Source organism: Palaemon carinicauda, chromosome 23 (genome assembly GCF_036898095.1).
Source record: "Palaemon carinicauda isolate YSFRI2023 chromosome 23, ASM3689809v2, whole genome shotgun sequence".
Classification (NCBI taxonomy): Eukaryota; Metazoa; Arthropoda; class Malacostraca; order Decapoda; family Palaemonidae; genus Palaemon; species Palaemon carinicauda.
Genome location: NC_090747.1, coordinates 71730923 through 71755130, shown reverse-complemented (window position 1 = coordinate 71755130; position 24208 = coordinate 71730923). Strand labels below are relative to the sequence as shown.

General features: G+C 46.9%; 1 protein-coding gene across 2 annotated transcripts in view; it reads right to left on the bottom strand.

Moving 5' to 3' along the window:
• The window catches only part of GAA1 (glycosylphosphatidylinositol anchor attachment 1), a 205125-nt gene that overhangs the window by 22929 nt on the left and 157988 nt on the right, over positions 1-24208 (bottom strand). The gene's annotated exons all lie outside the window — the stretch shown is intronic.

Here is a 24208-nt window from a genome sequence, read left to right as displayed (position 1 = left end):
TGCTCAAAGTCCAACTAATGCTGAAGAGAGAACGGTGCTCAGTCAGGAATTGGATGAGTCTCGTAGGAACTCTATCATCCCTGGAGCAGTTTGTCTCGCTAGGAAGACTACACCTTCGGCCTCTCCAGTTCCATCTAGCCTTTCACTGGAACAAGGACAAGACGTTAGAGACGGTATCAATCCCGGTCTCCGAACCAGTAAAGGCATGCCTGAAATGGTGGAACAGCAATATCAGTCTGAGAGAGGGACTATCCCTAGCAGTTCAGAACCCAAACCACGTGTTGTTCTCAGACGCGTCGGATTTGGGTTGGGGTGCGACCCTGGACGGTCGGGAATGCTCAGGTCTGTGGACCTCAAGTCAGAGGAGCATGCACATCAACGGCAAGGAGCTATTGGCAGTCCACTTGGCCTTGATGAAATTCGAAAGTCTCCTTCGAAACAAAGTGGTAGAGGTCAACTCCGACAATACCACAGCTTTGGCGTACATCTCCAAGCAAGGAGGCACACACTCCCTCACGCTGTACGAGATCGCAAGGGACCTGCTCATTTGGTCAAGAAATCGAGGCATCTCCCTGTTAACGAGATTTATCCAGGGCGACTTGAACGTCTTGGCAGACTGTCTCAGTCGGAGGGGTCAGGTGATTCCCACGGAATGGACCCTCCACAAGGATGTGTGCAAGAGTCTTTGGGCGACTTGGGGTCAACCCACCATAGACCTCTTTGCCACCTCGAAGACCAAGAGGCTTCCAATCTATTGCTCTCCAGTCCCAGATCCAGAAGCAATACACATAGACACATTTCTACTAGATTGGTCTCATCTGGACTTATATGCATTCCCACCATTCAAGATTGTCAACAAGGTACTGCAGAAGTTCTCCTCTCACGAAGGGACAAGGTTGACGTTGGTTGCTCCCCTCTGGCCCACGAGAGAGTGGTTCACCGAGGTACTTCGATGGCTGGTAGACTTTCCAAGAAGTCTTTCTCTAAGGGTAGATCTATTACGTCAGCCCCACGTAAAGAATGTTCATCAAAGCCTCCCCGCTCTTCGTCTGACTGCCTTCAGACTATCGAGAGACTCTCAAGAGCTCAAGGCTTTTCGAAGGAGGCAGCCAGTGCGATTGCAAGAGCGAGGAGAGCTTCTACCATTAGAGTATACCAGTCGAAGTGGGAAGTCTTTCGAGACTGGTGCAAGTCAGCATCTGTGTCCTCGTCCAGTACCTCTGTAGCCCAAATCGCAGATTTTCTTTTACATCTGAGAAATGTTCGCTCCCTCTCAGCTCCCACGATTAAGGGCTACAGGAGCATGTTGGCTTCGGTCTTTCGTCATAGAGGCTTAGATCTTTCCAACAATAAAGATCTCCAAGATCTCCTTAAGTCTTTCGAGACCTCTAAGGAACATCGTTTGGCAACTCCTGGATGGAACTTAGACGTGGTCCTAAGGTTCCTCATGTCAGACAGGTTTGAGCCATTACATTCAGCCTCCCTGAAGGATCTCACCCTCAAGACACTTTTCCTAGTGTGCTTGGCTTCGGCTAAAAGGGTCAGTGAACTTCATGCCTTCAGTAAGAACATAGGCTTTTCTACAGAAAAAGCCACTTGTTCACTTCAACTTGGTTTCCTGGCCAAAAATGAACTGCCTTCTCGTCCTTGGCCTAAATCTTTTGATATTCCTTGCTTATCAGAGATCGTAGGCAACGAACTGGAAAGAGTGCTATGTCCTGTTAGAGCTCTTAAGTTCTACTTAGCCCATACTAAGTCCTTACGAGGTAGATCTGAGGCATTATGGTGCTCGGTTAAGAAACCATCATTGTCTATGTCAAAGAATGCTTTGTCATATTTTATCAGATTTTTAATACGAGAGGCTCATTCTCACTTGAATGAGAAAGACCGATGTTTGCTTAAGGTTAAGACGCACGAAGTAAGAGCTATAGCAACCTCCGTGGCCTTCAAGCAAAATAGATCTCTGCAAAGTATTATGGACGCGACCTTTTGGAGAAGCAAGTCGGTATTCGCGTCATTTTACTTAAAAGATGTCCAGACTCTTTACGAGGACTGCTACACACTGGGTCCATTCGTTGCAGCGAGTGCAGTAGTGGGTGAGGGTTCTACCACTACATTACCCTAATTCCAATATCCTTTTTAATCTGTCTCTTGAAATGTTTTTAATCTTGTTTTTGGGTTGTACGGAAGGCTAAGAAGCCTTTCGCATCCTGGTTGATTTGGCGGGTGGTCAAAGTCATTTCTTGAGAGCGCCCAGATTAGGGGTTTGATGAGGTCCTGTTGTATGGGTTGCAGCCCTTGATACTTCAGCTCCTGGGAGTCTTTCAGCATCCTAAGAGGATCGCTGGGCTTCGTGAGGAAGACAGACTAACAAGGCAGAGTAATCGTCTAAGTCAACTTCCTTACCAGGTACCTATATATTTGGGTTTTGTTATGTTATAACTGTCAAAAACTCTAAGCATATACGCTGTAAACTTAATTAACTCTGGTCTCTACCCACCACCATGGGTGTGAATCAGCTACTGTATTATATATTCACCGGCTAAGTTAAATATTTAAAAATGATATTTTAATTATAAAATAAATTTTTGAATATACTTACCTGGTGAATATATAAATTAAAGGCCCTCCCTTCCTCCCCAATAGAGACGCAGCGGGACGAGAAGAATTGAGGCTTGTTTACATGCATATGCGGTATCTGGCCGATAGTTGGCGCTGGTGGGCACACCCGCAACCTTCATAGCGATCGCTCGCGACTTTTTGTGTGTTTTTCTGTCGAGCCGCTGGAGCAGCAGCTATTATATATTCACCGGGTAAGTATATTCAAAAATTTATTTTATAATTAAAATATCATTTTACATCATAATACCTCTCAGTACCACAGCACCTAATAACTGGTAGACGTCTAATTAAAACTGGTTTCAATTACATAACGGCTTGCAAAAAAAGCAACTAGGTACAGTACACCTATGAGTCATTACCAGAAACCCTTTCCAAAGTAAAATTCTTTCCAAACTAAAGAAATGTAGCTGCACTATCACTTTGAGAATTTGAACTTTTATGTTGTGCTGGTCATGGTCTAGTATTTATATACTAAATTTATCCTTTTTATAAGTTTATTTTAATATTTATTATAAATTTTTGTATTTCATTATTGTATGGTGTTATAAGTCGTTTCACTCATCAGCCATCTAATAGTCTTGAATGTTTTGTTTGAGGTTTGTGCAAAACCGTACACCCAATAGGAACATGATAGCTTTATTAATGTACCACTGAACTGCAAGTGGTCAGATGAGAGTTAACTTTTGGGATGTATTTTGGACATTGAAGCTACAATTCTTAATTTCTTTTCCCTATGAAAGCTAAAGCACAAGCCCGGTAAATGGCCTGAAACTGGAACAAGACAACTTTCAGGTGTGTTTCTCAGGTTGCTATCTCTTACCATAACAGTGACATGAAGTGATACTGCGACCAGTGAGACCTGAAGTGCTCTCTACCCCTCATCAGGTATTGCCATCACTACGACCAGTGAGACCTGAAGTGCTCTCTACCCCTTATCAGGTATTGCCCTATAAAGTTAATGTAAATAATAAAACATTATCTGGGCAGCTTATAAGAACATTGGTTAATTCTCTCATTATCATTAAGTGTACAGTATTAAAAAGATACACATCACATAAAACTTTGATTGATGCCTGTCAACCTATAATATTAAGGGTAACCTTTGGAAGATTAGAGCTATGTGACTTGATATTACCAGGTTTGATAAGGCCTTTGTGATGTAAAAAGTCTTCCAGTATGGATTTTGTGAGGTCTGTAAAGTGATTTGACTGTGGTTGCCAAGTGCAGTGATGATTGAGGTGTTATGTAAAGATTTCAAGATTTTTATTAATTAATTATTTTTTTTTACTGTGGAGGATTCTTAAGATATTAGGGCAGTGGAGACTTCAGCGAAATATTATTATTATTACTAATTGCTAAGCTACAACCCTATTTGGAAAAGCAGCATGCTTTACACCCAAGGGCTCTAACAGGGAAAACAGCCCAGTGAGGAAAGGAAATAAGGGAGCATACAATAGTGTGCCTGAGTGTACCCTTAAGCAAGAGAACTCTAAATCTGGTACAGAGACTAGAGAACAATATTTTGATTTTGGAGTTGGTGTATGCGTAGACAAAGAACTCATTAACTCCCTAGTGGTAGTATCTCAATGGGTGACTGGTGCCTTTGCCTAATTACAGCCTCTAAGCCATTCCTTAGAGAATAGACAAACTTGTGCTCATGTAAGAATTAAATGCAACATACTGTGCTTGAGGTTTGCTTCTAATCTTTAAAATTCAGTGAACTTGATAAAGTGATATACAGTATACAGTAGTAACACAGACAGAGCAAATTTTGATTCCAGGTGCTCTTTTTGAAAAAGCATTTGTGATTTATAAAGTGGGCTACAGTACTATACTGTATAACAAATTTGGTCTTCATTATTATTCAATGGTGCACTATTATTTTCTGTTTTTACGCAAAATGAATTTTTTCGTATTTTTAGATGCATTTTCGGGTAATATTTTCAACCTTGTTATTTTTTTCATTTTTGGCAATGGTGAATTTATGAGTATAGGTATACAGTACTAGTTTCAACGTTGTAGTATTTATTTTACGAAATACCCTGTAGCTTCTATTTTTTTTTCTTATCTTCAATGATTTTGCAATTCAATGAACTGTACCTAAAAAAGATATCTTACCTGAAGTACACATTGCTTGTTGAATCCCCTTGTATAGAACCAAAACCAGGGTGATGCCCATTTTATATAGCTCCATGGCCCAGTTAGTTTGGCAGACGAAATTAAGGGTTGTTAACCTGATAGTAAGTTTATGTACTATATCTGGCTGCAGCCCGCTAACCATTACAACATCCTTCCTCTTACATGAATCTAACTGGCTGTGTGATCTTGTTACTAAATATTTAACTACTGTAGAAACAACGCAGCATTTTAGGAAAGATTACCTCTGAAAGCCTAAATTCATAAACTAATTAAGAACTTTTACTTTAATATTTCATTCTTGTCAGCAGACAACTTTATATCTCCCACAGAATAAAGAAAACCTTCTTTGATGTATTATCACCTTTCCTTCTCAAAGAAATGGGAATGTGAAAAATTAAACCTAACATCTAGCATAAAAGTAGCTACTGTAGTACCTCAGTTTACAAATAACTTTGAATATAAGCATATCAGTATAAAAGCATACAAATTCAAATTGGTTTACAAGCATTGTATCGGTCTGCAAGTAAAACTTTTGCACCATGTGCTCATTTTTTGTGGACAAGTACTTATGAGACTAGCATGGAAAACTGAAGACCTAATTTGAATGGTGGGGAAAAATATAGACAATCAAACAGTGTAGGTACCATGCAAAAAAATTTAAAAGGCAAGAGAACAATGAGACATCATCAACTAGACAGTTGTCATTGACCTCCAGGTGGCTCAATGGTTCTCAGAGAGGAAGGTATTTTGTAAGAAGAGAAAAGTGGATTTCTTTATATAGGGGTAGGCATCAATACTTAACAGCTTCAAGATAGAGAAGCAATATGAACATCAAGGGAGTCTTACAGAAATAAAATATATCAAGAAAACAAGATTAATCTAAAATACTTTACACAAATTGAAAAAGATTGAGAAGTCAAAATTCATAGAACAGTGTGACTTGCAGCAAATCAATTACAGTGACATATCTTTATACATTTCAGACTCTGGTAAATCAAATACCAAGAAAGTTTTTGTCAAATCTGGCTTTCAAGCCTTACACTGCCTCATTAAAAAATGACAAATTCATAGGTAATTTGTATTTTTCCTAACTATACAAACCTTAACTATTTAACAGGGGTTATTACTTTCGGCGTACTGAAATGACAAGCCATTAATATTTTAACGAGGGTTTACTACCCCACCGCTAGTTAGCGGGGGGGGGGGGGGGGTAGCTTGCTAACACCCCCCCCCCCACACACACACCTGTGATTGAGCTCACTTTGCTTAGAGGTAGGACTTCACGGGGGATAGGGCTGGCGGGCAAGTTTGATTAAATAGCTAAGGTTTGTAGAGTTAGAAAAAATACAAATTACCTACTTATTTGTCATTTGTTCCGTAACTGAAATACAAACCACGCTATTTAATATGGGTGACTTACCCCTTAGGAAGGGTGGTAAGTCCCGGCCAGTACTGGCTTTTGGCTTTGCCCGGGGACTCAGTACCTGAGTGCGTCAGTATTCAATAATAAGGAGTTCCTGCACCTCGCTAGCATCTTGCTGTGCAAGTGCTGCGGCCTACATAAGCTGTGTGTGTGAAGGTATAAAGTGTGATACGTCCTAGAAAGTTGACCTGAAATTCTTTAGATGGAAACTTTAGGCTAAGACTCTCCCAATACCACCTCGTCAGGGTAAGGGTACGTGACAGTATTAACTTAATACTAGGAACACAAGGAAGCATGGTTTACCTGCAGTGGTTTGAGGTCAGCTGTGCAGAGAACCCAGGATGCTGCTTTACCCAAGAGCAGGGAGGATGAAGAAAAGAATAAGGGACAGATAAACCTTTTCATTCAGGCAGACTAAGACCGGGTAACAATGCCCTCAACCTTCTGCTACTTGTCCATTAAGGAGCCTGAGGTTTTAAACCAGCTGTTGTGTAGCCACCACAGGGCCGATAGGAAACGTATTGAATCTCCTGTGTGTCACGTCTTGCAGGTAGTGGGCTGTGAAGGTCATCTGACGCTTCCACACCCCTGCTTGTAGAACCTGCGTCACTGAATAGTTCTTCTTGAAGGCCAGGGACGTAGCTACGCCCCTGACATCATGTGCTCTAGGGTGACATGACGGAGGAGGGTCAGTATTCAAGGACAGATGGATTACCCTACGAATCCATGCCGAGATGGTATTCTTGGTGACCCTCTTTGTTCTCCCACTGCCCACAAACAAAGCTTGCACTTGGGAACGAACTGCAGCCGTTCTCTTGAGATATAGCCTCAGACTCCTTACTGGGCACAGTAGGAGATGGTCTGGGTCATCTGTTACAGAACGAAGACTCGAAATCCGGAAAGAGTAGAACCGAGGGTCCGGCACTCCCGGATTCTGAGTCTTAGTAACAAACTCGGGGACGAATCTGAACGTTACCTCCCCCCATCCCCTTGAATGGGCGATGTCATACGAGAGACCAGGAAGTTCGTTGACTCGCTTGGCCGAGGCCAAAGCTAGCAGGAACACCGTCTTCCAAGTAAGGTGGCGATCTGAAGCCTGGCGTAATGGTTCGTAGGGAGGTTTCTTAAGAGACCTGAGAACTCGAACTGAGGAGGTCTCACTTCCGACTGAGGGCAGGTAAGTTCATAACTCCGTATGAGTAGGGAAAGTTCCAGCGAGGAAGAAATGTCCACTCCTTTGAGCCTGAAAGCTAGACTTAAGGCTGAGCAATAGCCTTTCACTGCCGAGACTGAAAGGCGCATTTCTTCCCGCAAATACACAAAGAACTCCGCTATTGCTGGAATAGTGGCATCGAGTGGAGAGATACCCTATCCACGACACCAACCACAGAAGACTCGCCACTTCGCCTGGTAGAACCCTGCGGATGACCTTCGCAGGTGTCCAGACATCCTGTTTGCAACTTGTTGCGAAAATCCTCTCTGAGTGAGGAGATGCTGGATAGTCTCCAGGCGTGAAGTCGAAGCGAAGCCACGGCTTTGTGAGAGATGTTGACGTGTGGTTGTTTGAGTAGCTCGTGTCGTGGAGGGAGTTCTCTCGGAAGCTCCGTTAGGAGATGCAGAAGGTCTGGAAATCATTCCGCGTGATGCCATAGCGGAGCTATCAGGGTCATCGAGAGATTGACCGATATTCTGGTCTTGTTGAGCACCCTCCTCATCAGACAGAACGGGGGAAAGGCGTACACGTCGATGCTGTCCCACCGTTGTTGAAAGGCATTTTGCCAGAGTGCCTTGGGATCCGGGACTGGGGAGCAGTACAGCGGGAACTTGAAGTTCAGCGCTGTAGCGAACAGATCCACAGTCGGGGAACCCCACTAAGTCAGGAATTTGTTGGCTACTTGACGATCCAAAGACCACTCGGTACTCACTATCTGCGTCGCTCTGCTCAGACTGTCGGCGAGCACATTCCTCATGCCTGGAATGAAGCGAGCCGAAAGTGGAATCGAGTGGACTTCGGTCCATCTCAGTATCTCTACTGCGAGATGGGATAGCTGTTCTGAAAAGGTACCTCCCTGCTTGTTGATATAAGCCACTACTGTGGTGTTGTCGCTCATCACCACCACAGTGTGGCCCGCAAGGTATTGTTGGAACTGTTGAAGGGCCAGGAATACGGGCTTCATTTCTAGCAGGTTTATATGGAGGCACTTTTCTGATTCTGACCACAAGCCTGAGGTCCTGTGGTTAAGAACGTGGGCCCCCCACCCTTTCTTTGAGGCGTCCGAAAAGAGCATCAAATCCGGGGAGAGGACGAGAAGATCCACTCCCTTTCGTAGGTTCTCGTCTGCCACCCACCACTGAAGGTCCGTCTGTTCCGCAGAACCCATAGGGATCATGACCTCCGGGGAATCATGACCTTGATTCCACCGGGACTTGAGTCGCCACTGGAGAGATCTCATTCTGAGGCAACCATTGGGAACTAGACGGGCCAGGGATGAGAGGTGACCGAGAAGACGTAACCACGATTGGGCTGGAAGCTCTTCTCATCTGAGGAAAGGACTCGCGACCCTCCTCAGCCTTACTATCCTGTCGTCTGATGGGAAGGCTTTGTGGAGATTGGTGTCCAATATCATGCCTAGATATACCAGTCTTTGAGTGGGCAGCAGAGAAGACTTCTCGAGATTTACCATGATCCCTAGATCTTGGCAAAGTCCCAGAAGTTTGTCTCGGTGTCGAAGAAGGGCTGCCTCCGATTCTGCTAGGATCAGCCAGTCGTCCAGGTAACGGAGGAGACGGATGCCGACCCTGTGAGCCCACGATGATATTAGGGTGAACACTGGTGAACACCTGCGGTGCTGTGGAGAGACCGAAACACAGCACCTTGAACTGGTAAACCTTGTTGTCTCGGCAGAAGCTCAAGTACTTCCTCGAAGACGGATGGACTGGGATCTGGAAGTATGCGTCCTTCAGGTCCAGTGTGCACATGAAGTCTTGCGGTCTCACTGCAAGTCTGCCGTCTCCATGCTGAACGGGTCTGCTTGACAAACCTGTTCAGAGCTGTGAGGTCGATGACTGGTCTCCAGCCTCCAGACGCCTTCTTTACAAGAAAGAGTCGACTGAAGAAGCCTGGGGACCCGTCGACTACCTCTTGGAGAGCGTCCTTCTTCAACATGATTTCGACTACTGCCCGAAGGGCTTGCCCCCTTGCCAATCATATGGCAAGGGAGCTCAATGACACTGGATCCGCTGTCAGGGGAGGTAGAGATGTCGTGGACGCGATATCCCTGACTGATTACAGAAATAGGCCCCGAGTTGCTGCCACCTGTCTGCGCAACTTTGTAGGCATCCCCCCACCGGTGGACATGCAAGGGGACTGCCAATCCTAGCGTTTGCAGCCTCGGCTGCTCCCTCTAGGATTCTTTCCTCCCCTGGAGGACTTTTTGCCTTTTTTGTCCTTGACAGGAAAGGGCTTAGACACCTTTGTCTTTGCTGCAACTGCTTTTTTCGTACTCTTGGTAGGACGTGATTGCTGGGTCGCTGGAGGTTTGTAGGGCCTTGATGTTAGGGCCCTATGTAAAAGAGAGTCCTGGTTGGACCTCCTTCCACCTCTCAGCCGCCTGCTCCACGTCCTTAGGCTCAAACAAGTTCTTACCCAAGACGGGAGAATGTCTGAGCCTGTTAATGTCGGTACTGGGGACCTTTTGGTGGAATCTCTCAGACACAGCATCTCGACGTTTCAAGATGGTATTAGCCCACAAGCTCGAGACTTGGTGGGCTAGAAACTCGATAGTACGAGTGCCTGAGAGCAAAACGGTCTCCAAGGCCTTCCTGGTACTCTCTTTGGACAAGTCCTCAGATCGTAACAGGATGCCCAGAGACCCTAGCCAGATGTCCAGCCACGAAGTTGCCTGCATGGCACACTTCGCCACCTTCTCCTGACTCAGGATCTCCGTTGCTGAATACGAGACATGCCGGTTGGAGAGTCTCTCTAGAGGGACTCCCCTGGTAAGCTCTTCCAGAGAGTGGTGTAGAAGAAGAGCTAAACAAGTCTCCTCCAAGATCTCAAAGTACCTCCTCTGATGGACACGAGGAGGTGGGAGGAGTTTGTTACCGGTGCTGGATCGGCTGGAGGAGGCAAGCTCGGAGAGCTGACCTTCGACCTTGTCTCTGGCACTCTTAACCCCCTGCGACCAGGGCAAAGCCGCACTAGCCCTCGAGGGTTTTTGAGTACCGAAAGCTCGGTCCAAGACCGTGTCCTTGCCCTCACGAGGGGGAATCTCTGGATCCGCAAACCCATTGAGATTCCTCATAAGGGTCAGAACCTGCCAGAACGCATGTTCTGATTCCTTCAGCTCTCCTCCTGAAGGGCTGGCAGGAAAGTCTCCTGTCCCCAGAGGCTCTTCCTCGGGGAACTCGTGGACGTTCTCTGAGGGCTTGGCTGGCTCCGGTCTAATCCTTGATGAAGACTTCGGCAGACTCGGCAGAGTCTTAGAGTCCTTCGACTCCCTCCTGGGAGGGATACGGGACTCCAACAGTGATGGTGGAAGGCTCATCTCAACCCCTACCCGAGAAGAGTTCTTGGGGCGAGGTGGGGTTTCCCCCAAAGGACGGGAAATCCTCGTTCGCAGGGGAGGGAGAAAAAGTCTGGGGGGGGGAGAGGGGGCCTTCCTCAAGGACTTCCGAGGAGTCAGCTTCGCCCTTGGAGAAGTTACCACGGTAGATACTCCTCTCTTCCTCTTCAGGGGAGAAGCCGCCGCCAATGATTTGTGACCAAGCTCAGAGAAAACAGGCTTAAAAGCCTGCACGAGAGCTCTGACGATGGTCCCAAACCAAGACTGCTGACTGACAGTCGCGCAGTCAGAAACTCCCTCTGGAGGGAAGGGGATCGTTCGATCCCTAGGAGGAGTTACCAAACGAGGATTCGCCTGTAATGAAACTGAAGGAGAAGAGTCCTTGGACCTATCCGGAAACCTCCCTTCCTCCGACGAGCGCGCTGTTCTGCGCTTGCAGGGGGGGGGGGCGGCGATGTCCTGCAGCCTCACGTGTGAGGTCGCGCCTGTGATCATACTGCAAATCGCGCTGTTGCTCGCGCGATGGGCTCTGCCCTTGGTCGCGCGCCGGAGAATGTTCGCGCGTGTATGGCGAGGGCACGCGGGCGAGCGATGGCGCACAGAAGCATGGACTGGCAATGATAGGGGGGTGCGCAGAAAGCTGGATGAGCGCTCACGCACGCTAAGGCGATTGTTCGCGCGGGCGGGCGCGCAGTATCCTGCCGAAGAGCCCGTGAGGGCAATAACGTTGGGTGCGCGCGCGCAGGAGATATATCCCTAGCGCGCGGACGCGCAGTGCGCATGTCTGGCTGAAGTGATGGGCGTGCAGGACGCGCTTGCGCAACCTCATGGGCGCGCGTTGGAGACAGGTGAGCGCTGGCGAGCAGGGGAACAGGTTACTCTCCCCACTGCGACCAGATCCGAAGATCGTGGGCGTGCCTGGCGCGCAGGAGAACGTGGGCGCGCATCAGGATGAGGGCGCGCAGAAGTGCGCTGGCGATCTGGAGAGCGCTGGAATCCTGGTGAGTGCCTGTGCACTATCTTAGGAGATTCCAGTGCTGTGCGCTAGCACGCTATATCAGGATTCTCTGCAGGTGCGCGCAGTAGTGTGCTGAGGATCTGGAGAGCGCTGGAGTTCCGGTGAGCGCCTGTGCGCTATCTCAGGAACCTCCATAGAAGTGCGCTGGCGCGCAGGTGAGCGCTGGCGCGCTATAACAGGAACAGTTTGCGAGCGCTTGCGTGCAGGTGAGCGCTGGCGCGATATTGCAGAAACCATTGCAGGTGCGTGCTGGCGCGCAGTGACAGGATCAACTGCTTGTGCACGCATGCGCGCAGGTGAACACTGGCGCGCTAAGACAGGAACATCTGCAGCAGGAGATCGTTGGCGCGCAAGGGATACCTGGCGCTTAAGAGACTTGGACACCAATTTGTGCTCACGCCATTTATGCCCCAAAGGGACCATTGCCCGTTTTACAACGGGATGAAAAGGCGCTCACAGCGCATTGGCAGCCAGGAACGGTGACGGCAGGTCAGCTGGTCTGGTGGTTGGAAGGTCGGCGTGCCCTTTGTAAGGACGACTTCCACTGAATGAGATAGCGAACGATCTGCGGAGAGGTCCAAGGATGTAGCTGGCAGGGTCGGTGAACGACGGCGAGGTTCTTCTGCAGAGGACTGCGGAGATGACGAGCCGAAGAGGCGCCTCCTAACACCCTTGTGAGGTGAAGGAAGACCTCTAAGGCAAAGGGGAAGGCGAGCTTTACGCCTTATACGCCCTCTGTGGGCCGTGGGGTCAGCGGGCTGACCATCAGCAGTCCTCCGAAGAGGAGTCTCTGTGAGTGAACTCCCCCAAGGGGGAGAATCACCGGCAGGAGAGACCGTAGGACTTAGCTCCTCCCTTGAAGGATGTTTGGAGGGGGGAACTAAGCCTTCAGCTACAGCAGCAACATCAGGAGCAGAGGTTTGAGACAACTCATCGGAAGCCTCTGCCCCAACAACATCGACGATAGACAGAGGATCGATCTCTGCTACCGTCGGCGACTGTTTGACAGCTGCTCCCAACTTGATCATGTCAAACAGGGCTTCCTTGGAGGGCAAACCAAAGCCCCAAGGAAGCCCAAAGCTGTAATAAATCGTTATTAGTTACAGGCATGATAATATCCTCCTCCCAGGAGGAGCTGCCTTACTATGGGAGGCAACTCCCTCTCCCACACCCCGGGATCGGTCAACAGAACTACGGTCTATGCTACCACTCGACGGCTTCTTGGGAGAAACCGATCGAGTGGGAGCTTCTGAGGAGGTTTGGGCCATGGAAGAAGAGTCCTTGGGATTTTCTCTTTTCAAAGAAACCTTTGAAGGAGAAATATCCCGTTTGGACTTCTTCTTCCGGCGCCGAGAAAACCTCTCCCACTGGGAGGTAGACCACTCCCTTCACTAACCACAAACCTTATCTCTATCACACCGTTGGCCCCTACAATAAGGACACAAGGTGTGGGGATCCGTGTCAACCGCCGACATAAACATGCCACAAGGGTGGTCAGGTAAGCCAGGACACTTACGCATAGCAGAGGCCAACTTCACATACACTCTGTCAAAGGAAAAGCAAAAGAAAGATTAGTAATGGCTGTCCAAAAGAGGCGAGAGTGAAAGCGGACATGTCCGACTGCCACCCTAGCTGAGAGCAAAGTGAGCTCAATCACAGGTGTGTGTGAGGGGGGGGGGGGGTAGCAAGCTACCCTCCCTACCCCCCGCTAACTAGCGGTGGGGTAGTAAACCCTCGTTAAAATTCTAATGGCTCGTCATTTCAGGTACGTCGAAAGTAATTACCCATATTAAATAGCATGGTTTGTATTTCAGTTACGGAACAAATAGAATTTGCAATTCAATAAGCTGTCAATACTATAATTTTCTATAGATATAATAATGGGCTATTATAAATGCAGGTAAATATCTGAAACTTTTCAATATCATGATGCTAGAAGCATAGATGCTATGATACAAATATTTAAAAAAAAATCAATACCTTATTTAATTTTTAAAATGCCATTTGGTAATTGTAATAATTTAATATATAGCTATAGATCTCTCTCTCTCTCTCTCTCTCTCTCTCTCTCTCTCTCTCTCTCTCTCTCTCTCTCTCTCTCTCTATATATATATATATGTGTGTGTGTGTGTGTATGTGTTGACAATGATCATTGTAATCATAAGTTTTAGTCATGAATATCAATACAAACTTCACAGAACAAGAAAATTAATCCATAAAATTTGGGTTTCAGTTTAGATTCTACACTGATCCAAGAGGAAAAGATATTTTGTTTACATCCTAGAAGTACAAATGCCCTAACAGTGTCCTAGCTTTGAAAGTGAAATTTTCAATAGGTAAAATTCTAGATAAAGGACTTAGCTGTAGAACAAAATCAGTCACCAACAAAGAAAGGTGTATGGTGTGTTACTCAAGCAGTTATCGTCGAAAAAACGCGCGCCGGAGAATGTTCGCGCGTGTATGGCGAGGGCACGCGGGCGAGCGATGGCGCACAGAAGCATGGACTGGCAATGATAGGGGGGTGCGCAGAAAACTGGATGAGCGCTCACGCACGCTAAGGCGATTGTTCGCGCGGGCGGGCGCGCAGTATCCTGCCGAAGAGCCCGTGAGGGCAATAACGTTGGGCGCGCGCGCGCAGGAGATATATCCCTAGCGCGCGGACGCGCAGTGCGCATGTCTGGCTGAAGTGATGGGCGTGCAGGATGCGCTTGCGCAACCTCATGGGCGCGCGTTGCAGACAGGTGAGCGCTGGCGAGCAGGGGAACAGGTTACTCTCCCCACTGCGACCAGATCCGAAGATCGTGGGCGTGCCTGGCGCGCAGGAGAACGTGGGCGCGCATCAGGATGAGGGCGCGCAGAAGTGCGCTGGCGATCTGGAGAGCGCTGGAATCCTGGTGAGTGCCTGTGCACTATCTTAGGAGATTCCAGTGCTGTGCGCTAGCACGCTATATCAGGATTCTCTGCAGGTGCGCGCAGTAGTGTGCTGAGGATCTGGAGAGCGCTGGAGTTCCGGTGAGCGCCTGTGCGCTATCTCAGGAACCTCCATAGAAGTGCGCTGGCGCGCAGGTGAGCGCTGGCGCGCTATAACAGGAACAGTTTGCGAGCGCTTGCGTGCAGGTGAGCGCTGGCGCGCTATTGCAGAAACCATTGCAGGTGCGTGCTGGCGCGCAGTGACAGGATCAACTGCTTGTGCGCGCATGCGCGCAGGTGAACACTGGCGCGCTAAGACAGGAACATCTGCAGCAGGAGATCGTTGGCGCGCAAGGGATACCTGGCGCTTAAGAGACTTGGACACCAATTTGTGCTCACGCCATTTATGCCCCAAAGGGACCATTGCCCGTTTTACAACGAGATGAAAAGGCGCCCACAGCGCATTGGCAGCCAGGAACGGTGACGGCAGGTCAGCAGGTCTGGTGGTTGGAAGGTCGGCGTGCCCTTTGTAAGGACGACTTCCACTGAATGAGATAGCGAACGATCTGCGGAGAGGTCCAAGGATGTAGCTGGCAGGGTCGGTGAACGACGGCGAGGTTCTTCTGCAGAGGACTGCGGAGATGACGAGCCGAAGAGGCGCCTCCTAACACCCTTGTGAGGTGAAGGAAGACCTCTAAGGCAAAGGGGAAGGCGAGCTTTACGCCTTATACGCCCTCTGTGGGCCGTGGGGTCAGCGGGCTGACCATCAGCAGTCCTCCGAAGAGGAGTCTCTGTGAGTGAACTCCCCCAAGGGGGAGAATCACCGGCAGGAGAGACCGTAGGACTTAGCTCCTCCCTTGAAGGATGTTTGGAGGGGGGAACTAAGCCTTCAGCTACAGCAGCAACATCAGGAGCAGAGGTTTGAGACAACTCATCGGAAGCCTCTGCCCCAACAACATCGACGATAGACAGAGGATCGATCTCTGCTACCGTCGGCGACTGTTTGACAGCTGCTCCCAACTTGATCATGTCAAACAGGGCTTCCTTGGAGGGCAAACCAAAGCCCCAAGGAAGCCCAAAGCTGTAATAAATTGTTATTAGTTACAGGCATGATAATATCCTCCTCCCAGGAGGAGCTGCCTTACTATGGGAGGCAACTCCCTCTCCCACACCCCGGGATCGGTCAACAGAACTACGGTCTACGCTACCACTCGACGGCTTCTTGGGAGAAACCGATCGAGTGGGAGCTTCTGAGGAGGTTTGGGCCATGGAAGAAGAGTCCTTGGGATTTTCTCTTTTCAAAGAAACCTTTGAAGGAGAAATATCCCGTTTGGACTTCTTCTTCCGGCGCCGAGAAAACCTCTCCCACTGGGAGGTAGACCACTCCCTTCACTAACCACAAACCTTATCTCTATCACACCGTTGGCCCCTACAATAAGGACACAAGGTGTGGGGATCCGTGTCAACCGCCGACATAAACATGCCACAAGGGTGGTCAGGTAAGCCAGGACACTTACGCATAGCAGAGGCCAACTTCACATACACTCTGTCAAAGGAAAAGCAAAAGAAAGATTAGTAATGGCTGTCCAAAAGAGGCGAGAGTGAAAGCGGACATGTCCGACTGCCACCCTAGCTGAGAGCAAAGTGAGCTCAATCACAGGTGTGTGTGAGGGGGGGGGGGGTAGCAAGCTACCCTCCCTACCCCCCGCTAACTAGCGGTGGGGTAGTAAACCCTCGTTAAAATTCTAATGGCTCGTCATTTCAGGTACGTCGAAAGTAATTACCCATATTAAATAGCATGGTTTGTATTTCAGTTACGGAACAAATAGAATTTGCAATTCAATAAGCTGTCAATACTATAATTTTCTATAGATATAATAATGGGCTATTATAAATGCAGGTAAATATCTGAAACTTTTCAATATCATGATGCTAGAAGCATAGATGCTATGATACAAATATTTAAAAAAAAATCAATACCTTATTTAATTTTTAAAATGCCATTTGGTAATTGTAATAATTTAATATATAGCTATAGATCTCTCTCTCTCTCTCTCTCTCTCTGTCTCTCTCTCTCTCTCTCTCTCTCTCTCTCTCTCTCTATATATATATATATATATGTGTGTGTGTGCGTGTATGTGTTGACAATGATCATTGTAATCATAAGTTTTAGTCATGAATATCAATACAAACTTCACAGAACAAGAAAATTAATCCATAAAATTTGGGTTTCAGTTTAGATTCTACACTGATCCAAGAGGAAAAGATATTTTGTTTACATCCTAGAAGTACAAATGCCCTAACAGTGTCCTAGCTTTGAAAGTGAAATTTTCAATAGGTAAAATTCTAGATAAAGGACTTAGCTGTAGAACAAAATCAGTCACCAACAAAGAAAGGTGTAGAAAGGTGTATGGTGTGTTACTCAAGCAGTTATCGTCGAAAAAACGGGTCTAGATAGCTTCTGTATAAAAGTATCAAAATTTCACCAGGAAGTATTGTTTATGACTACTCTAAATATAACTGAACAGTACTAAACTTCAACAGTTGGGTTATATATCTGTGTATTGAAGAGTTAGGCCCTTAATAAAAAAAATTACACCTCTATTTTTACTATACGTTTTACTGCCTAAATATAGTACAGTATATGACAATCCAGACCAAAAACGGGACAAGAATTGTTAGAGAAGCCTAATCGTGGGTTCCACCTCAGAAACAGTAATGCTTTTGGCGCTTGTACCCATGGTGACTGAAAAAGTACATACTTGAGCCTCTGATAAGTGTAAAAGCAAGTGTAATATGCATTTTTCAATATTAATCTTACCCGATGATCATGTAGCTGTCAACTCTGTTGCCCGACAGAAATCTACGGTCGGGATACGCCAGCGATCGCTATACAGGTGGGGGTGTACACAACAGCGCCATCTGTGAGCAGGTACTCAAGTACTTCTTGTCAACAAGAACTCAATTTTTCCTCTGTCGTGCCACCGGCTAGACCTACTTGGATACGCTGTTGATTCTGGAGTTATTGTTCACGATTTGGTGATGTATTTGCTCTAGAGTTTAGCCTTCGCTATTCAGGAAGCTTTATCATTAGCTTAGCAAGCTTTTGGAATTAATTTGATTTAATTATGGTGACGAAGAGAGTATGGACTCTCTTTCACTTTTAAATGGCCGACCCTTCCCTTAGACGGAAGTGTTGGTGTCAAGAGAGTATAGACTCTCTTTCACTTTTTTTTTCCCACCCTTCCCTTAGACGGAAGTGTGTTTAGGTTTTTGGTAATTTTGCTTAACAAAGTTATAGATTTATTTTATATCTCTCCGCCATTTATAGGCCTCTTCGATTAACTTCCATTTATTATAAACTTATAAAAATTAATTTTTATGTTTGTTTATATGCGACCTTTCCTAATAGTAGGCGGTCCTTACTTGGAACCGAAGTTAATTAACATTGAGCCCGTCATATCGTTTTTCCTGTTAAGAATTTATGCTATTTTAATTTTAATGTTTTTGAAAGAATTTCTTTGATAGTCTCGTACTGTTTTCAAAGTTGAACTAACGTTTTGTTTAGTCTCCGCAGTTGTTGACGTTCAGAACGTTCAACTTGCGCTCTATCGTTACGATAGAGAGAGAGTTTTTCACGGTTTCACGTTGCAGTAAGAGTAAACCGATTCTAGCGTTTCGTTCATTCTTTCTTAGCTTAAATGGTTTTAATTCTAATAAAGGAACTTTTTATTTGGGAAACCTTTCAGTTTTTTTCCTTTAACAAATAATATGTTTTAACGATATATATAATTGGGCTCATCTCTCAGGTTCTAAGTCAAGAGAGAGAGAGAGAGAGAGATAGAGACGGAGGGAGAGAGAGGAGGATAAACGTTTCGTTCAAGCGGGTAACGTTGTTCTCGTTTTTTGCTCTTCTCCCTAGTCGCTATAGGGGAAGAAGGTAAAACGTTTCTAGAGTTTTATTCTTGTTCCCAGGCTTTATGCGGTGAGAGATTTTAAACGTAGTTTATTTGATCTAGTGTTTAGTCTCTTTTCCAGCCACTGAATTCTTTATCTTTCATTATGTTTTTCTGTTACATTGTAATACTGTTTTCGCAATTACTACCTTTTAATGAAGGATAGGATTGCGTGTTTCAGGTACAAACCACTTAAAGTTTCGAGTTCAGTGAAATAAGTGCAAACAGAAAATCAAAAGTGATAAAGTGATATGCGCAAAGTGTTACAGTGTTGCGTTCGAGGGTTCGTCTGTTCGTGCCAGTTGTTCACCTAGTCCGATACCTCTTACAAGCTCCCAAGCCCAGGGGAGAAGTAATGTCGAAGGACTTATGGGTTCCACAGGCCTTGATCAACGAACAGACGTTTCCCTCCGTGGTTTCGGGTGTATCTACACACGTTGCCGACGTGATCACCCCACCCACACAAAGACGAGAGAGCCCATTTATTCCTCGTCTGCGGAAGAGGTTTCTCGCAGAAACCATGGACCAAATCTTGCAGCTTTTAAGTGCAAGTCGGTCCCTTCCGCACAAGTCCAACGGCCTAGGTGTAGCCACTGGGTCAGTTCGGACTTGCTGCAGTACGACAACTGCACACCTCCCAAGAGAGGCAAGGTGGTACCGCAACAGGCAGTAACTCCGTCTGTTGCCGCACCAGCGGTTTTAGACCCTCAGTCACAACGGACAGTAGCTCCGTTTGTTGTTGTCTTTCATAGACCCTAGTGGTCCATGCTGCAGACTATACAGTCTCAGCTTGCTCCTTCATGCAGGAGTATCATGCTGGAAGGTTGACAATGCACCTGTTAACCTACAACCCGCCGAGGTTGTGCGCTCAGCAGATACTGCGGCTGCCTGCTCCCACCCTCCACCTGTGAGAGCTCCACCACCGATGCGCAGTCCACCCTGCCAGACGCATGTTCTTGCTGCACCATCTGCTAACATGCGTGAGCTACTGCATCAGCAGTGGTAAGGTTCTGTAGAGCTGCCGGGTTCCAGCACTATGCGGCATTCTCCGCAGCCCATGCAGCATGCTCTGCATACCTTACAGCATGCTCCGCATACCATGCAGCATGCTCTGCATACCTTACAGCATGCTCCGCATACCATGCAGCATGCTCTGCATACCTTACAGCATGCTCCGCATACCATGCAGCATGAGCCGCATACCTTACAGCATGCTCCGCATACCATACCGCATGCTCCTCAACCCACCGCAGCCCCTCCCACGCTCCAGCACTCTGCTTTTGTTGTTGCCAGCTCCCACACTCCGACTGCGGAGAAGGTTGACGATGCACCCGTGGGCCTACACCTCCCACGGTTGTGCGCCCGGCATGGCTTCCTGCTCTCACACTCTTGTTGTGAGAGCTCCTCCACCCATGCACAAGTCAACCCTGCCAGATGTATGTTGACTCCCACACACAGAGCACTCCGTTGCCGTGCGTGAGCTACCACAAGCTGCCGTGTTTTGACACGATGTGTCAGCCTCCGCAACACACTGTGGTTACCGCCACTCGCCAGCAGCAAACTAGTCAGTCAGGAGTTGAGGCTTCCCCACACAACTTTGGTTGTTGCCAACTCACAAACTGTCATACAGTTACATGACGTTGCCTTCTGGTCTGCTACTTATACACCACCAGTGCTGTATGTCCTCACGCTCCTGTTGTGGTTGACAGTTCAGTTTTTGACAGTTCACAGACTGTCAAGCAGTTTCATAATGTTGCCTTCTGGTCTGCTGCTTTTGCTCCAGTGAAACCCTCACTGAGAGAACCTAGCTTTTCTCGGATATGGTTCCTGTAGATGAGAAAGTGCTGTTCTCCCTCCTTCTGATATTCCCTTGAGGACTCTGTCATTTGGAGAGGAGCCTTAAGCTGCTTAGCCTCCTATGGACTTTTATTTAAGCATAACATGCTTCCAGGGAGGGTAAATGGTTCCGCTTCAGTCGCTAACCCCGTCTGTTGCCACACTTGCTCCCATAGACCTTGGGCTTTGTTGCAAGACATGCAGTCCAAGCTTAGTCCTTGATAGAAGATTTTTTACGGAGTCAGTGTGTCACTGGGAAGACGTTCAACAACCAGCAGAGGTGACTTGTTGTGACGCAGTGCGGCAACCTCAGCAACCCGATAAGGAGTTGTCTGTACTACCCAGACAGTCTAGACAGTTTCGGGTTGTCGCTGTACTTCCTCGCTTCCCCATGGTTGACAGTTCACAGACTGTGCAGCAGTACCATGATCTTGTGTCCGGCTCCGTCACGCATCCACCAGTGCGACCGGATTCAGCGAGTCAGACGTTGCCCACTCCGTTGCCGTTTCCTCATCAGTTTCGGATGAGGAACCCTCTGATGAGGACATGGCTGAACGAGAAGATCAATCCCCAGCCCTGCTATCCATCCAGAAGATGCTGAAGAAGGAATACGGCCCTGTCAGGCTGTGGATGAGTCTGGTTAGGACACAGTCATCCGTGGTGCATTTGGTGTCACTTGGAAGACTACACCTCCGTCCTCTTCGGTTTCATCTAGCTCTTCACTGGAAAAGGACAAGACGCTACAAGCGGTCTCGATCCCGGTTTCCGGAAGATAAGTCTGGTCTAACCTGAGGAAAGGACTTTATCAACCTTTTATAGGGTCTTCCCCTGACTGTTCAGACTCCCAACCACGTTCTCTTCTCAGACGCATCGGACGTAGGCTGGGGTGCGACCTTAGGCGGTAGGGAATGCTCGGGATTATGGAACCCGCGTCAAAGGACAATGCATTTTAACTGCAAGAAGCTTCTGGCAGTAAGTCTGACCTGGAAAAGCTTCAGGTCTCTCCTTCAAGACAAAGTAATGGAGGTCAACACGGACAACTCTCTGCTTTGATGTTCATCTCCTAGCAAGGAGGGACCTACTCTCTGACATGGTGCGAGTTCGCTAGTGACCTCCTCTCCTGTTCAACAGGTCTTGACTTTTCACTAGTAACAAATTTCTTCCAAGGCAACTTGAATGTCTTAGCAGTTTGTCTCAGTAGGAAGGGACAATAATTCCAACATATTGGACCCTCCACAGAGATGTATGCAAGAGACTTTGGGTCACTTGGGGCCATCCAACCATGGATCTCTTCGCAACCTCGATGTCCAAGAGGCTCTCAACAGACCCAGCAGTGGTTCTTTTAGATGCCTTTCTACTAGATTAGTCTCATCTAGATCTATATGCATTCCCTCCGTTCTAGTTTGTCAACAAGGTACTGCAGAAGTTCGCCTCTCACGTTGGGACAAAGTCTAGTTGCTTCCCTCTGGCCCGCGAGAGAATAACTTACCGAGGTACTTCGATGGCTAGTAGACGTTCCCAGAACTCTTCCCCTAAGGGTGGACCTGCTACGTCTGCCACGCGTAAGAAGGTACTCCAAGGCCTCCACGCTCTTCGTCTCACTGCCTTCAGAGTATCGAAAGACTCTCGAGAACTAGAGGTTTTTCGAAGGAGGCAACCAGAGCGATTGTTAGAGCAAGGAGAACATCCACCCTTAGAGTCTACCAATCGAAGTGGGGAATCTTCCTAAACTGGTGCAAGTCAGTATCCGTATCCTCGACCAGTACCTCTGTAACTCAAATAGCTGACTTCCTCTTATATCTGAGAAAAGAGCGATCTCTTTCAGCTCCCACTTTCAAGGGTTACAGAAACTTGTTGGCATCAGTCTTCCGTCACAGAGGCTTAGATCTTTTTAACAATAAAGATCTACAGGACCTCCTTAAGTCTTTTGAGACCACGAAGGAGCGTCGTTTGGTTACACCTGGTTGGAATTTAGACGTGGTTCTAAGATTCCTTATGTTAGACAGGTTCGAACCACTTCAATCAGCCTCCCTGAAAGATCTCACCTTTAAGACTCTTTTCCTGATATGCTTTACCAGCTAAAAGAGTCAGTGAGATTCATGCCTTCAGCAAGAACATCGGATTTTCATCCGAAACGGCTACATGTTCTACATCTTGGTTTTCTAGCCAAACACGAGCTGCCTTCTCGGCCTTGACCAATATCGTTCGTTATTCCAAACTTATCGATATGGTTGGATATTCCAAACTTATCGATATGGTTGGAAAGGAACTAGAAAGAGTATTATGTCCTGTAGAGCTCTTAAGTTCTTTTTTAAAAACCTTTATGAGGCCCGTCTGAAGCTTTATGGTGTTCAGTTAAGAATTCATCTTTGCCTATGTCAGAGAATTCTTTATCCTATTATTTTCAGACTGTTAATACGAGAAGCTCATTCCCTTCTGAATGAGGAAGACCAAGCTTGGCTGAAGGTAAGGACACACGAAGTTAGAGCTATCACAACTTCCGTGACCTTTTAATAAAATAGATCTCTGCAAAATATTTTCGACGCAACCTTTTGGAAAAGCTAATCAGTGTTCGCGTCTTTTATCTTAAGAATGTCCAGTCTCTTTACGAGAACTGCTACACTCTGGGACCATTCGTAGCAACGAGTGCAGTAGTGGTGGGGGCTCCACCACTACAATTCCCTAATTCCAGAACCTTTTTAATCTTTCTCTTGAAATATTTCTGGGTTGTCCGGAAGGCTAAGAAGCCTTCCGCATCCTTGTTGATTTGGCGGGTGGTCAAATTCTTTCTTGAGAAGCGCCTAGATTAGAGGTTGTGATGAGGTCCTTTAGTATGGGTTGCAGCCCTTAATACTTCAGCACCTAGGAGTCGCTCAGCATCCTAAGAGGATCGCTAGGCTCAGTAAGGAAGACGTACTTAAAAAGGCAGAGTAATGGTTCAAGTCGACTTCCTTACCAGGTACTTATTTATTTTATGTTTGTTATTTTGAGTAACGGCTAAAATAAGATACGGGATACTTAGCTTCTTTGTTAACATGTATGCTGGTCTCCACCCACCACCCTGGGTGTGAATCAGCTACATGATCATCGGGTAAGATTAATATTGAAAAATGTTATTTTCATTAGTAAAATAAATTTTTGAATATACTTACCCGATGATCATGAATTTAAGGACCCGCCCTTCCTCCCCATAGAGAACCAGTGGACCGAGGAGAAAATTGAGTTCTTGTTGACAAGAAGTACTTGAGTACCTGCTCACAGATGGCGCTGTTGTGTACACCCCCACCTGTATAGCGATCGCTGGCGTATCCCGACCGTAGATTTCTGTCGGGCAACAGAGTTGACAGCTACATGATCATCGGGTAAGTATATTCAAAAATTTATTTTACTAATGAAAATAACATGTTGTATGCATATAGGTCACATGGTGACTGATCGTGCTCATGTGCTATGATATCACAGATCTCACGAGTGGTCCTGAGTGGTCATTTGTTCCTATTCCTGGTCAACTGACATTCATATACATGCCCACCCTCCTCCCCACAGACTAATGATGTCAAGTGGATAAGATATTAGTTGCAACTTTGAGACTTAATAGAAAATTAGTAATCAGACATCATATTAAAGGGCAAGAGGCCTGGCCTCTTGAAGGGAAGAAAATAGGACATTTTTAGTTTTTCAGAGTAACACTGCTATTGAATCAGCTTAGAAGACAAAGCAATATGAACATCAGGTGAGT